Source organism: Psittacula echo (assembly GCF_963264785.1).
Source record: "Psittacula echo genome assembly, chromosome: 1".
NCBI lineage: Eukaryota > Metazoa > Chordata > Aves > Psittaciformes > Psittacidae > Psittacula > Psittacula echo.
In genome coordinates this window covers 93561803-93577602 of record NC_137735.1, presented here as the reverse complement: position 1 = coordinate 93577602, position 15800 = coordinate 93561803, and positions in this window count along the sequence as shown.

Sequence of the window (15800 nt, the reverse complement as noted above, 5' to 3'; positions counted from 1 at the left end):
ACTTTAAAGGTCACTTACACATACATCCATTAAACTCCTCCTACAAAACAGAATCAACAAACCTTCCTGCCACTTTATGCAATGTCAATAAATACTTCTAAAAAATATCCAGACCTTGCAAAATCCTCCCCCACATCTGTTTCCAATCATCACTTCATAATTCAGGGCACATCTCCCATTCCGGAAACCATTTGGACTTCATATAGAAAGATAAGGCCTCCTCCTGTCTAGCCCAGATACAGTTTCTACCAAAGATAAATCAAATGCTCTCCTAATTTATATGATGAACAAAGCAGATCAATTGGTTTTGCAGACTCAAGGATCAGTGGTTTTGGGAAAGTACGAATAACTGAATCAGGCCATCAGCAGATGCTTTGCCAGATTTTAGTAGGAGCAGCTGGAATGAACACTTTCAAAATCTTGTCCATGACATTCACCTCTAGGAGCTTTTGCTCCTGCTGACAGATGATAGTAGTTTGATCTTCCTGAGAGAAAGGCTTTAACAGCCCCTTTCCCTTCCCTCAAATCTACTTTGGTTTCCTACTGCTAATGGTTTCTGGTCCCTCTAGAAGTTACAACCGCAGGCTCCCTCCCATTCAATACCTGTCACAAAATACCTATACTTCTGTTCTCTACTGTGTTTTTTTTCTTAATTCACATTCATCTTCTACAGTCTTCTTGCCTTTATGTCACCATAAAGAACTTTTCTCCCTATGTTGCTTCTCCGTCTCTCAGTGAAATATCACCATCCAGATCTTCCTAAAGCAAGAAACTTCCTTTATATGAAGGAAGGCCCAAATGGCATGATTCCTAAGCCATGTTTCACATAATTTTCTTCAACCAGCATTGACCCCCACTGAACACCCTTGTTTAGCATTGAACACTGCAGGAGGGGTGATGTGCAACTTTCTTGCCACTTTCACTACTTCTTTTCTTTCCTGAAAGTAGAGCTTACAAAGCCTACCTGCAAACTAGGACCCCATTGTATCAAATTCAGCAGACACAGAGCAAAGCAACCCAGAAAAGATGGTCCTTGTCTCTCTCTGCTAAATAGCCAAAGTACAAATCCCAGTTTTGGAGCCAGCTCATTCAGCTTTGCCACAGGGATATTTGCACTGTGGTATGTCACAGTGCAGCTGTGCCCTAAGTAAATTTTAAAAGATCATTGTACAGGCTCAGGACAGGCAGGGACATATGACACTTGAAAAGCCTTAATTATCAAGAAGAAGAAGAGTTTGTTAAGGGCAGTGTTTCAAAGGGAAATAATTTAATCCAAAAATGGCAAACCTGAGTCAGAACTTCCAGATAAAATTTCTGGCAGTGGCATGCACCAGCATGGAAATCACCCTCCAAGGATAACAAAACCTTTCTCTTTTGTAATGTTAAGGCTCACGTAGACTGGGCACAGAGCAGAATCCATGGAACAACATTAGATGCCACAGAAGGCTTCCTCCACTACTAAATTCAGTGACAGAGAAATGAGCTGAAAGCTTTGGTGTCAACAAGGTACCTCTTATTCACAGCTCAGCTGTCTTTTACATTTACATTCATTACAGGATGCTGATGTGGTGTTTTCTTCTGTACTCTGATACGGATTTTAAGATGAAAAACACTAATCAAGAGATTAAATTACTGACAGATACAATAAATGATTATTTGATATTATTATATTCTATATACATCGCAGAAAGAATTAAAATTATTCCCTTTCCTTCAAAAATGGGAGAGAAAAGAAAGGTGAATTGGAAATTGGCTCTGAATCCTACAGAGACATTACTGACATGGGCATTTGCCTCAGCAGTCCAGCAAGTCACTTGGCTGGCACATGCTCCTGGGCAGGCAAGTCTTCAATAAAGATAAAAGCATGACTAATTGCAATCTTCCTTCTCAGGTGCCACAGCAGTAGGCATTAGCCAGACTGAGCTCAAAGCGTTATAATAATTGGCCCAAGTTGGTGGTGGGCCAGCGTTCGTCGGCTGCGATGACTTGGCTGGGCTGGAGCTGCATGGTCAAAAGCCATCTCTAAAACTGTCTCCTGTAGATGACAATTCCAGGTACGGACGTTGAGTTGCAAGGTTGAGTGCAGGGTAAAAAGTAAAGACCAAGAAGTTAAGACAAAAGAGGATTTGAGACACCTCTCCTGATAACCTTTTTTCTTATCTATGGGGAGGCCACAGAGCAGAATAATCCTGTCCCATGGAAGGAGTTAAAAAGACGCAAGTTGTAGCTACAGCTGATGTTTGCTCAGGAGAGCTACTGGAGTTAGTGGCTGCAATTTGAGCCCAAACTCTTTCTCCTTCTGAAGTTCTTTTTGGTGATATTTTATGCAATGTCCTTGCCAGTGAAAACCACAAGTTAACTATTTGATTATCTTTATTTACTTACTCTTTTATAAAAAGTTTCTCTTTGAAATTCTGTGAGGAACCTGTGAGACAGAGAACAGTATTTGGACACTGCTCTGAATAGTTAATGGTAGTTCTCTGTGATCTGTCTGAAACCAGTTGTGGTTCCCTCTTAGCACATTGGTTGAATGTATACACTGGGAATACTTTACTTTGTTTTATGTTATTTCAATTTGCAAAACTTACACTAATAGCCCAATTTCATGCAATTACCTGAATGCAAAGCGTTGTTTGGTTGAATTCCCTTAGCCTAGTCCTACTAGTTCCCTTGGCTGTCTCACTTTCAATTATCAACCAAGGTCTGCACATCAGATGAAATGCTGCTATTGTAAAAATGGATCCTTTCTTTCAAAGTTATTTTCAGTGTTCATCTATCATAGAGGGTAGTTTTAATGTCTGCAACCAAAGGCACTTTAAGGAAATCTGATTTTAACATCACAGGCCTGCAATACATATACTTTAGCTAGAGTGGTTTGTTGTGTTATTGTGGTAATAACCCGGTTATGTTTGCACCATAATTCTACTTCTAAATGTCTCTTGAGCTGCACTTATGGGGCAACATGTGGCTTTATACACAGGGGAAGGGGAAGAAAAGAGGAAGAGAATACAGAGAATTTTCCTTCCATGTATAACACAGCTAACACAGTTTTGGAAGGCGGGCAATGGATGATGTTAACACTACGTAAGTGCCAACTTGGTGTTCAAGTCTGAGTACTCAGAAATCATAAGGCTGGCTAAAGGGATCATACATGTCTAGTTTTGTATTTGCTTTTCCCTTTTTGGAGCCTTTGCAGTTCACTTCTTCAAGTTTCGCTACACATCTAGGAAAAAAAATTGAGCTTCTTTCAAGTTCGAGATTTTATTAACCACGACTCCACAATCTAGTGCTTAAAGAAAAATACCAAAGAAGTGGAGATTTATAAGAGCCACTGGCAATATGCTAAGTTGCCCAAATGACGTTAAAGCATTAACCTGTCCAACTGACCTGCCTTTCTGGAAGGAAGCACATTTTGTATGTCTTGAAAAATGTGAATAACGTTATACTATGCAGTATACTTCCTTGAAGCTTCAGAAGGCTTGGCTCCTGCTCCAATACATTCCTCTCTTTCTGTTCCTCTGAAATACCTATCCTGCATTTCCTCATTTGCGGTCAGTGTACTGCATCCTTGATTGCTTATAGACTTCTCCTTTTTGGTAGGAGGAAACCATTCTTACATCCACTTTGGAAAGAACTTGCATTCCTTGGATCAACCAGGACAGTTGCAATAGATCCTTTTTAACTGAAGTTACATGCATGCATTTCTTTGAAATTCGGTCCCTAAGCTACATTCCTTTGTTATAAAAGGAAAGAAATAATATGCATTTCATGATAAGATAGAGCAGACATTAGCCTCTGGCCTCACCTGGCTCTTTCCTTTGACTATAGAGCAAGGCTTCAATAGCTAGGTCCTTTCTTCTAGATGGGTAACATTAGATAAAATGAATCCCAACCCTGATGGCACATTTTGAGAACCCATGAATCAAAATAATAAAATTAAGTTCCTGTTTCATTTTTGCTGCCTTAAATATCTTCTATCTTTTTTGCTGTAAAGGAACAGCTTTATCTCCAGGCAGTGAAATTTCTGTTCCTTATAAAAGTTAGACATTTATCTGACATCATTATTCATCAATACTAGCTACTCACTGCCAAGTAGCTCCCCAGAATGCATAACCATAAAATTCTGCATTAACAAATGCCAGTACATGAGACGTAGAGCAGAAGAATGTTCAAATGAAGGTGCATTTCCATTTGACACTTGCAAAGCACTATATAAACAGAAAATTAGAAGGGTTCAAAATCCACATTCTTAGTGCTCTTAATGTTGTATATCATTATACATTGTATTTCATTATACATTTTTTAAAAGGCTCCACCTACTCTCTGGGATTAGAAATCTTTTAATAGCATGAAGTTAGTCAATCTTTTTTTTTTTTTCTTCTCATTAATATTCATATATGTGCCCCAGTTCTTACATTTAAATCCACTAATGAAGATTCACTGTTGCTGCAGTTGAACACTGTGCAGGACCAGGACCCCTTTGTGCCAGAAGCCCCCGTGGAACACTGTACTGTGTGGTGGGCAAACATAATTCATTAAACAGCTGCTGATTCATCTGCTTTCTGCTGCCTTAGCCCTTCTGCTAATTCCTTGAACCTCTTCACACCCTCAATTGAGGAGGAATGTGTTCCCATTGCAGCAATGAGAGTGATAAGCGGGAACTTGTAACGCGTGTGCCCTCTGTGTTGCAAAAGACATTTTAATAATCTTTGGCAAGTTATTTGATCTTTTCATCTTTTGCATGACAAAATGTTCCCCATTTTATGAAAGGGAGACAAGTAGCGCTTCTCTTCTTCCCAAGGATTTTTACAACCTTGCAGCTTCTGGCTTCCATTTAGCACTAACTCGATCTCTTTATGCAGCACCACACTGTGATGTGTAAACTTAGCCTGAAAGAGTCTGAAGGCAAAAGAGATGATTATGATCATCTAGTCTGGCTTCCTCTAGGATTTTTCTCAGGGATTCCTGCATGAGGCTCCACGGTTTCAGTTGCCAAGGAAACAACTATAAATCTTTTCCATCCCTATTCCTCCTTTCCATTGTGTCATTTCTTACTACAATAAAAAATCTTGTCAAATGTTCTGGTCCCTAGCTCTAGCATCCTCACCTCCACCCCAAAGAAAGAATGGGAAAGGATAGCAAGGATCCTTGGCTGGGAGTTCAGCCTGAAGCTTACCTCTTATCCTTGGATTCTGTGCTGCAAAGTGGATGACCCTTTGAAAATGATTCTCTTAGTTGCAGATAGCTTATCAAATGCTGTATTGTTTGATTAAAACAAGACATTATATTTTAAATTACTCAGCAGTGTACTGCTTGATGTATTTTTGGTATCGTTCCTTTCACCTCAGCCTTAGCTCCATTACATCCTCATGCAGAAATGCTGTGAACCCCCCCCCCCCCCACCTTATTGTAACATGCAGCTGAAGAGCAAAAGCAATGATGAGGAGAAGAAAGGAAGATGCAAAGAAATGGAAATCTGTGTAGGAGGAACATAGAAGGCAAAAACCCTGCATCAAATGCAGAATAAATTATGTGTAGTCAGAGCCAGAGATAGACTTTTGGAGTGTCAGGAGGTTAAACTCAGTCACCTTCAGGCAAATTACAGGAAACCTGTATGGTTCCTTAAAGTCTAATGAGTCTTACCTGTATAACTCATAGCTACTGACAGTTGCACTGATTTTATAACCCTTCAATGCAACTCTGACCAGGGTGACTGTTTTAAAGACAGAAGCAATGTAATTGCTTCAGTTCAGAATATAACTGCCTGACCAATTTGGTGGCCTTCTATGATGGGGCTACGAAACTGATGGACAGGGGCAGAGCAGTTGACGTCATCTATCTGGACTTGTGCAAAGCGTTTGACACTGTCCCACACAACATCCTTGTCTCTAAATTGGAGAGACATCAATTTGATGGGTGGACCACTTAATGGATAAAGAACTGGCTGGATGGCCGCACGCAAAGAGTTGTGGTCAATGGCTTGATGTCCGGCTGGAGACCGGTAACGAGTGGTGTCCCTCAGGGATCGGTGTTGGGACCGGTCTTGTTCAACATCTTTGTCGGTGACATGGACAGTGGGATTGAGTGCACCCTCAGCAAGTTTGCCGATGACACCAAGCTGTGTGGTTCGGTTGATACGCTGGAGGGAATGGATGCCATCCAGAGGGACCTCGACACACTTGTGAGGTGGGCTGATGCCAACCTTATGAAGTTTAACCATGCCAAGTGCAAGGTCCTACACCTGGGTCGGAGCAATCCCAGGCACAGCTACAGGTTGGGCAGAGAAGAGATTCAGAGCAGCCCTGCAGAGAAGGACTTGAGGGTGTTGGTCAATGAGAAAATGAACATGAGCCAGCTTCAGTGTGCGCTTGCAGCCCAGAAAGCCAACCGTATCCTGGGCTGCATCAAGAGGAACATGATCAGCAGGTTGAAGGAGGTGATCCTGCCCCTCTACTCTGCTCTCACAAGACCTCACTTGGAGTATTGTGTGCAGTTCTGGTGTCCTCAACATAAAAAGGACATGGAACTGTTGGAACAAGTCCAGAGGAGGGCCACGAGGATGATCAGGGGACTGGAGCACCTCCTGTATGAAGACAGGCTGAGAAAGTTGGGGCTGTTCAGCCTGGAGAAGAGAAGGCTGCGTGGAGACCTCACAGCAGCCTTCCAGTATCTGAAGGGGGCCTACAAGGATGCTGGGGAGGGGCTATTCATCAGGGACTGTAGTGACAGGACAAGGGGTAACGGGTTCAAACTTAAACAGGGGAAGTTTAGATTGGATCTAAGGAAGAAATTCTTTACTGAGAGGGTGGTGAGGCACTGGAATGGGTTGCCCAGGGAGGTGGTGAATGCTCCATCCTTGGCGGTGTTCAAGGCCATGTTGGATGAGGCCTTGGGTGACATGGTTTAGTGTGAGGTGTCCCTGCCCATGGCAGGGGGGTTGGAACCAGATGATCTCAAGGTCCTTTCCAACCCTAACTATTCTGTGATTCTATGATTCTAATTTGAAAGGTAATCCCCTCAAATTCAGTGGAATCATATCAGTGTAATCAGTTCTTCAGTGTGCACCAGGGGCAGGACAAACACACAAACTGCCAAAAGAGAAATAAGAGGCAAGTACTCACAAAGAGCTTATGGGGAAGAGGGCTACCATTTGGCATGTTTTAATAGTTCACCATTTAGGGTAATTGTCCTGCTTTTGTAAGTCACCTAGCAATAGCTCACATAAAGGAAGACAGACTAACTGTGCAAGCCTTGGGAATATCAGGTGATCAAGAACAGTCAGGTGTACACAGAAACTGAAACATTCTTCAGGGTAAGCTCCTAGGGGGAGAAAACCAAGGTAGACCATATTAAAAAGACAATTCTTGCTTATGGTCAGGAAGCGATGCTTCAGCCCTTCCTCTTCTGGATACTCATTTTTGGAGCTTACTGAGGTTTTTTTAGCTGTATATGTGTATGAGACATAACACTACGGTCTGAGGATGGCCATACCATGCATGTATACAGAGAAGATGTTATGTCATACATACATCGCCATGGAAACACTTAGCACATGTCCAGTAGATCTGGCATCAGAGCCACTGTGCTTCTGCTGAGACCTCCACAGGTCCATGCCTCAGGATAGGCCTGTGGCATCACTTACTATGAGCCCAGGAAATCTGTATGTTTTGGCCACTTGAGCTCATTTTAAAATGCTGCGTCTAAATGTAGCCCAGCAGGATGCACGGATATTGACATCCCTGGTACTTTCTCTGCAGAAATCACCTGCTGACAGTTTACGGTGGCTGCAACAGAAATAGTAAGATAAATCTATGTGTGAAAAACAATGGGGAAAACAAGTTATTTTTGTGAATGTCAACAATATCTCTGTTTTCCTGTGGGCTATTTTCCCGCCAGGCTGTACAGAAGAATGTTAGAGGAAAGCAAATAGGAAAAAACAGTGACAATGTACCAATACCATTTCAAATATCACAGAGCTGTAAAAGAACTGTGTCAGGGAATATCTAACCCATATGCCTTCAGGAAGGCAAGTGTTAATTTCTCCTAAGTCCAGCGAGAATAAAGAAGACACTGAACTGCTGAAAACCACAGCTAGGCAAAGAGGAATGGATGAACAGCAGCATGGGATGAGTCAGAAAAAGCCAGCCTTTAAGAGAGAGTTGTTTTTGGCACTTGACCTCAAACAGGTGTGTTTATGCTCAGTGGAAACTGTAGAAACAACCCTGTTTTCTGATAACACATGTACAAATGCTCTTTCTTTGTTTCAACTCACATTTCGCCTCCTGATTTCTTCTGGCTAAATAAGCTTCGTTCAAAAATGATGTTCTCGAGCCCCCTGGATCAGCTGCTGGCCCAAAGTGTGTAGGGTCAGTGCATTGCAGAGCAGGAGCTGCTTGTTTCCCTAATCACATGTTGAGTGGTGGATTCAATTACCCTGGAGAAGACTACTTGGAGGGAAAAAAAACCATCCCTGGTTGGCAGTGATATGAGATGACTTAGTGTACCAGCAGCATCACAAGTCTGTGCTTCCTACCCTCAGCAGCAGTACACAAGTGTCAGTACTCATTATTCCCAGACTCCATAACAAAAAAACCCCCAAACAAAACAGAAAAATAAAACCCAACTAAGCCCAAGAAAAAAGCCACCAACAAACTGGTAAACCTGAGATGGGTACTTGTCACTCAACCCCACTGTTTTTCCCTCCTGGGGTTTGCTGCATAGTTCCTGGGCAGCCGCTCCCCTGCTGCTGCCTGCCCCTGCCAGGCTGATGGCAGGGAAGAGGATATCAGTTTGCAAAAAGAGAGTGATCCTACTCCATGCAGAAACGGCACAATCTTCCCTAATGGCAGACCTGAGCATACTAATTGGGCAAATGACATCAAGAGGCAGAACCTGAAGGTTATCTTTTCTACAGTCTGCATGAGCTTTACACTACTCAACTTCCGTTTGTACTGTAGGACAGCTTATAAGCTGTGAGATGCAGTCACCAGTGTCCTATCCACAGCCCTGGCTGGAAATGGACTGGGGAGGAAAAGATTTTCTGCTGTTTCAGAAGCTTGAGAGAGATTCAGGGAGAGCCTGATCATGAAGGTCTTGTGTCCTGGAGAGCCTCCGATAATTGCTTTTGGATCCAAGAGAGACCCTTTATGCCCTTAGAATCAAAAAATAGCTCATTTCACCAAATCTCCTCTAAGATCGTGGATGTTTCGGACTCATTGATTCCATCAGCTAAGCTAAGATTTCCCCATCTACTCCTACTCACAGCCTCCACCTTTCCAAGATTAAGTAGCCCTTTGCTATCAAAGCATGTCTGATCACTCTGCGTAACTGTCTTTGTCGCTGTCTTCTGCCCTGCTGTTACCAATAGTGATTTCTGTTCATTTAGATCACAGATTAAATTGTCACATGAACGGATTAAGCAGATTGCCCTAATCTCCATGAACCTCTCCTGGTCTCCTGTCTGGCTCTTTGGGGTCTGTCAGTTGGCCTCCTCTCAGTGCTGTTCAAACATGCTGTATTGATATTGCATGGCATTCATTTTTAGACTCAAAATGCAGTGCACTGCTGACTCATACACCCAACACAGTTTCACATACATTATCACTATGCAATTACCCTTGTCAACCAAATATATAGTCTCATCAAAGCACAAAAATCAGTTTTGTTTGACAAGTTTGCTTCTTGTTACCATGAAACTATGGCAGTGGCATTAATCACATTCTTTCCCTTAATTCTTTCTTGACTGAATCGCATACAAGATTTCCTTTATTTTCCCTGGAACTGAGCTAAGCCTAGTCAGCCTGCAATTACTGGGCCATTCTCTGGGGCAAAATTAATACAAATCTTTTGCTCTGCTCTGTGCCTATATTGTGTCTGACCCTACCTTTCTCTGACTGTCTCTGCCCTGATCTCCTTCAGAGAGTAGCATATTCCACATGCTTATGGAGGGGCTTAGGGAAAGGGATTGCTGCTTTTTCCTGTCTCTTGCAGAGCACTGCAGAGCTATTGCATGTAGGAAACTCTACAATGCGGGAGGGTGGAGGGCAAGAGAAAAGGGCTGTGGGGAGCTGCATGCCCACAGTATCCCCTTGGTATGTCCACAGTGTGTTAGTGACAGCCCCTGGTCACAAGAGAGACCAGACAGCCTGAGAAATGAGGGACAAATGAGGAGGGCAGAGCTGGAGAGTTCTCCTGCCCTGGCTTACATTTCTCAAAACCTTTGTCTGAAAGATTTAACAACACTGCTATGACTGATCATACCATAATATCATCCTTTCAGTTGTTGTCAGCAGCAAGGTTCAGATATTATTTCTCCTTATCTGCAGGTCTGCTCTAAAGTCTGCTGGAATCTTTGTGTTAGCATCAGATCAGAGTTTATGATTGTACTTCCCTGGAGGTGTAAAAGAAGTGCCACACTCATTCTCCGCCTTTTTTGGGATGCTCAGCATGATCACAGTGTCTCCTCTGCAGGAGTGCAGTAGCAGTTGCACTTGCTTCTCCAGAGGAGTCACAGAGCTTCTCTCCATTTGCCAGACCCCTTTTGCACAATGTGCAGTTTCAGAGCCACTGGTGGGGCTCCATCCCACCAAGCCAGCGTTCCCCAGAGAACTGAAAAAAGATTTCTCCCATAAGTCCTTAAAGAAATCAGGGTTTATTCACCAGAAAACAGATTCAAGATCGTACAGCCAGGGTAACCTGTCCTATAAGTCTGCATAAAGAGCATATGCCAGGCCATGGAGAGTGCAGGACAAACACGTGTTGCACAGGACAAAGGGTAGATGCAGCAGAATCGGTTTCAGATGATTGTTATTGTATTCAGCAACATACTTTGTTGCTGTGCCCTTTGCTGTGGAAGCCTATTAATAAACGGAGACAGAGGCCATAATAATAATCTAAAGAAGAACTGTTTCACAGTTCAGAGAATAAATATAGTGCCATGGACCAGTAAGCGAGATGGCTCAATAGCAGAGAACTCAGCACAGACCAGTTAGGGTCATTGATAACTCTGCTCATCACAATGAGGAAAACCAGGGAAAAGAAGGAAGAAAAGTGATAGAGAAGTCAGCAGCAGAAAGCCGAGATGTACAGTAAGCGTGTGCATCGCCCTGTGACCCTCTCTGCCTGTAGTTAGAGGGCAGGGGGGGGGCACATACCCTGCTAAAAATCACTTATAAAACCAGATCCTTTCTCTATAACCTCTGCTTGTGGTGAGATAAGCTCGTAAATGACAAGTCTGGTTCAGGAAAGTGTTCTCAAAGTTTTCATTAAATGTAAGGAGTAATAAAACATTATGAAAGGAACCCAAGCATTGTTTCTGTTGTGAAATGCAAGCAGTTTACTTCTCAGAGATTGCTTATCAGTTATGCTTTCTCTGCAAAGCAGATCATTGGCATCTCAAGTGTCTGCACATAGCTCAAAACACTGAGGTATTGGTGAAAACCCTGTCCCCTTTGAAAACTCTGAAAGTGTTAATGAGGAAAGACAAGGCAGGCACCTTTCTCCACTCAGTTTTCTTCTCAGGGGGCTGAAACCAGGATGCTGCCTTTGCAGCTGAGGAGAAATATATGGGGCAATGTGGTGTGTGAAGAAAACCCCCAGTAATCCAAACAGCCCCTCAGCTTCCTGAGAGGTGATATTCTTCATCTTCATTACTGTAGCCAGGAGCCCTTGGAGAGTAATGGATTTAAGAAGCCAGAGGATTCCCGTTTTTGTTCAAAGGAAGGGCAACTGAGATGAATGAATGGGCCCCCATGACCTTTCACCATCCAGATCTTGTGTTGAAGTACTTCCATTAAATTGCTGGGAATCTATGGTTCCAGCACTGGATGTGTCGGAGTTGTTAACATTTGATATCCAACCGAGGTATTATAAAATCCTCTGCACAGGCACAGCGCTGTTCCCTGTGATCAAAGGCAAGCCCTGTGATCAAAGGTATGTGTTTGAGAGTCTTTGACTCCTCCTAGAGAAAAGCACCAGTGATATCCTTACTTGAGTGCTGAATGTATATTCTCTTACTTTTGCTTTACCTCTAGTACCAACTATTTTTTAAACCGAAATCTTATTTTTCTGTAATTGTCTCTGTGTTCTCTGAATTCTTCTGCCACCTCTGTTTCAAAGCACAAGAATTGCTATGTCTCTCAGGAAGTTTCCCATCTCTCCCTGGTCTGGCTGGGATGGCATTCATTTTCTGCACAGCATCCCATATAGTCCTGTGTTTTGGATTTGTGTCCAAAACAGCGCTGATAGCACACCAGTGTTTTAGCTGCTGCTGAGCAGTGCTTGCACAGGGTCAAGGCCTTCCCTCTTTCTCACTCTGCTCCCCCCAGGTAGGCTGGAGATGGGGAATAGGCTGGAGTGGGACAGTCAGGACAACTGACTCCAACTGAGCAAAAGGCTATTCCATACCACATAATGCTATACTCAGCAATAAAAACTTGGGGAAGGGAGCTGCTGTTGGTCAGGGACTGGCAGAGCATCAGCCTGCTGATGGGAAGTGGCGAGATGTGGGTTTTCTTCTTTACTTATAAGTGAAGTATTGCCTAATCTCAACCCAGCTTTTTCACACCCATATACCTGAATATATCCACCCCTGTTCAGGGCTTAAAGATGTCACCTGGCACCCAGCCTGATTTATTCATGTGGAATCACCGCATCTAGTACAACACGCTGGCCACCGCTAACTTTCCGCAGCCGCCTAACTGCAGCTAAACAGGAATAAGGCAGGAATTTGAAACCCCTTCGCTTCTCGGTACTGACAGCGTGTACCTGACACTCGCCGGGGCGAGCCGAGCCGAGCCGAGCCGAGCCGAGCCGAGCGCTGCGGGCACCGGGCGCCCTCTGCCGGCCGCCGAGGCCCCGCGCCTCGAAGGGACTGCGCTGCGAGTGGTGGCTCCTGATTGCAGGCAGCGCCCAGGGGGGATGGAGTCGTGGTTCCGCTACCAGACCTGGTGGGAAAACGTGTTCTTCCTGCACCCCAATGGACTGCCTTGTGCACAGCCCACTGCTGCGGGGGCTGGGTGGAAAAACCTGACTGAGAGAGGACACGGGTTTTTTCAAGGCATTGAGCAACCCCTCCCCACTCTTCCCTGCTTTGGTTAGGGCAGTGGAAACTCATTGCATCTGAAAATCCCCTTTTCAGCTATTTCCCTCTACTCCTCTTCGACCCACTGCCTGGTTTCCACTTGGTTGTCTTTCATTTCCTCTTGTACCCAGTCTCAGAACATTTCGTACCCTTTTCCCACCTTTCTCAGTAATACAAGACCCTCTGCCATTGTGTCCTGCCCGTTCACACAGTCTTTTTTACCTCCTTTGTTTTATCTATCTGTGTTGTGAACCCCCATTTCCATATTTTACCAGGCAGCAAGCATAAAGGCGGATGGTGGTTTAGAGAATGAGACTGATGCAAGTACACAGCTAGGAGGGACTGCATGGATGCAGGGAAAGGATCCCTGGCCACTTTGGTTCTTCCTTGCCTGTGTTTTAACACCAGAGGGGCCCACACCTGTGAAAGGTTGAAACATGCTAGGAAAGAGGTGCTTATCACAAGGGTGAACAGTGAGCTATCACCATCAGTATCTCTGGGCCTTGCCTCCATGCAAACACAGTCATTCGTGATATTATTTTAAAGCCTTAAAGCCTCCCTAACAAATCCCAACCTAATGGGATTTGCTTTTCCCGTCACCCTCCACTACACGCAGCTGCTTCTTGCAGGCTGCACCGACCCTCCCCGTACTCCTTGGCTTTCACCCACCCTGCTAAATTATGCACACACATGCTGGGGTCAAAACAATACTGAAAGAAAATAAAGGAGGCCAGGGGAGAGGTGAGGAAATGGGATCATGCAGGACAAGGATCATTAAATGAAAGAGGAGGGGGTGTTCTGAGTCCAGAGGAAGCAGGGATAAGGAGGGAGCACTGGCTCACTGACACAGAACAGAGCAGAGCTTCGACATCTGGGGACTCCACGTGATATAATATTTTAAGAACAGGGTAGACAAACAATCTGTGAAGGTAAAGTATGGTTGAACCTTCACTGAGGCCTCCTGCAGCCACCTTCCAGGCCTGCCTTTGTTACTTCCATCACTCCTGCTCCATAAACTGAGGAGGCCTGTATCTGTATGAGGGAGAGAAGCAGATCAAGGGTATTTGGGTGTGGAAGAAACACCCCCCCGGAGCTGAAGGGAGCTTTTCTGCTGCAATAGAGCTGTGATCCAAACCCTGGTCCATGGGGCAGCAGTTCAGTAGCAGCCTTGCTCCTTGTTTGTGCATTTCCAGATTGTCCGTGAGCATCTGGAGGGGATGGGAACTTTTGTCTCAGGGTCTAGTCACAGTATTGTGAGCTACACCAAGTCCTTCTTTTTAACCATACTCACCACCCCCCCCCCGCCCCTTTCTTTTTCCTGTGACATTCCTACAAGTTTTAATTAATTTTTTCTAATGAGCTTGGAATGAGATAATAAAATTACTTTTTCATATTTAATGAGCTCACGCACCAGAGGCACTCCAGGTACAAATGGGAAGTGTTCCAGATGCTTCCTGGACTTGTGGCCTCCTGCACCCCAAAACCACATCTGGACGTGTCCAGAAGGGCCTGTGCACAAATGCAGCGTGGAGCTTAGTGTACTTAAGCTATCTGGTGTGCCTTTTCATTGGACATTGTTACAGGGTTAACACAGCGAGTGCTGCTCCCTGGTTTGTGCTGTGTCCCCAGGGCTGGCACAACGGTGGCAGCACTGCCTGGATAATCCTGCTCCTGTCCCAGCCTCCTGCCTCGACAAATAGGTTTTAGTGTGGCTCAGGATCTGCATCAAGCTCCTCCTGTGGCTGCTTTTCTCTGAGGAAAAGCCCCAAATAGCAGAGACTTTGATATACAGCACAGTGCTAGGGCCTTTAAATAACAGCCTTTATTGCTCATTATTTGCACAGCTACCTTGCAGGAGAAAACATAAAAGGAAAGCACAGTGCAGGAAATGCTGACGCAGGCATATTTACCCTGGCCTGACTGGCATAGCAGGAAAGAGAGGATACAAGAATTTATAAGATGCAGGGCCACAGCTCCAGCATGGGTGTGCTGTGGAGATCTGACACGTGTTTACTTCACTAAGGGATAATAGTCTGCGTTTCACAGGACAGGACCATTCTTCTCCCTCTCCCAGTTCTCCTTTTCCATTTTCATTTGAAGTGAATAGCAACGAGGAGGACAGAGCAGTGCTTAAAGTCAGACGAACTCTCCTTATATATACATAAATATGAATTTAGGTGCCAGACTTTGGCAAAACATAGCTGCTGCATTGAGGACAAGCAGCACATGGCAGGAACAGCAGCATTACTACGCATACACCGTGTCAGTGTGTCCCCTGCCCTCCTAGTTTTAAGTTAGAGCCATACTCACCTTGAATGGACTTGTTTGCCTGAGGTGAACACGCAAAGCAGCAGCAGAGATTCCTTCTGGCCCGGAAAGAGCTGGAATGGCCCAGGCTTGGTGGTGGTGATTTGTACCAGCTGCTCAGGCACATCCTTTCCAGGTGCTGACATTACTGAAGCTCCAGTGGGTTTGTGCTGCAGGGAGAGAGGTGTCTGACTTCAGCTCCACAGCAGGCTGGGCTTGCCAAGCTCTGCTGGGCAGCTTAAGCCATGTGCATGTTGCATTTGGTATCTTTTAAGTGAGCTTAGAGGAATAGGGGATGAATTTCTTGTGACCAGCTGTGCCAGTGGAAGATGCATGCACAGTCCCTGCCCTCTTCTGGTCAGTAGGAGCTCTCTTGGGTTTCAGTTAAATCTGAACTCTCGACTCAGGCGTA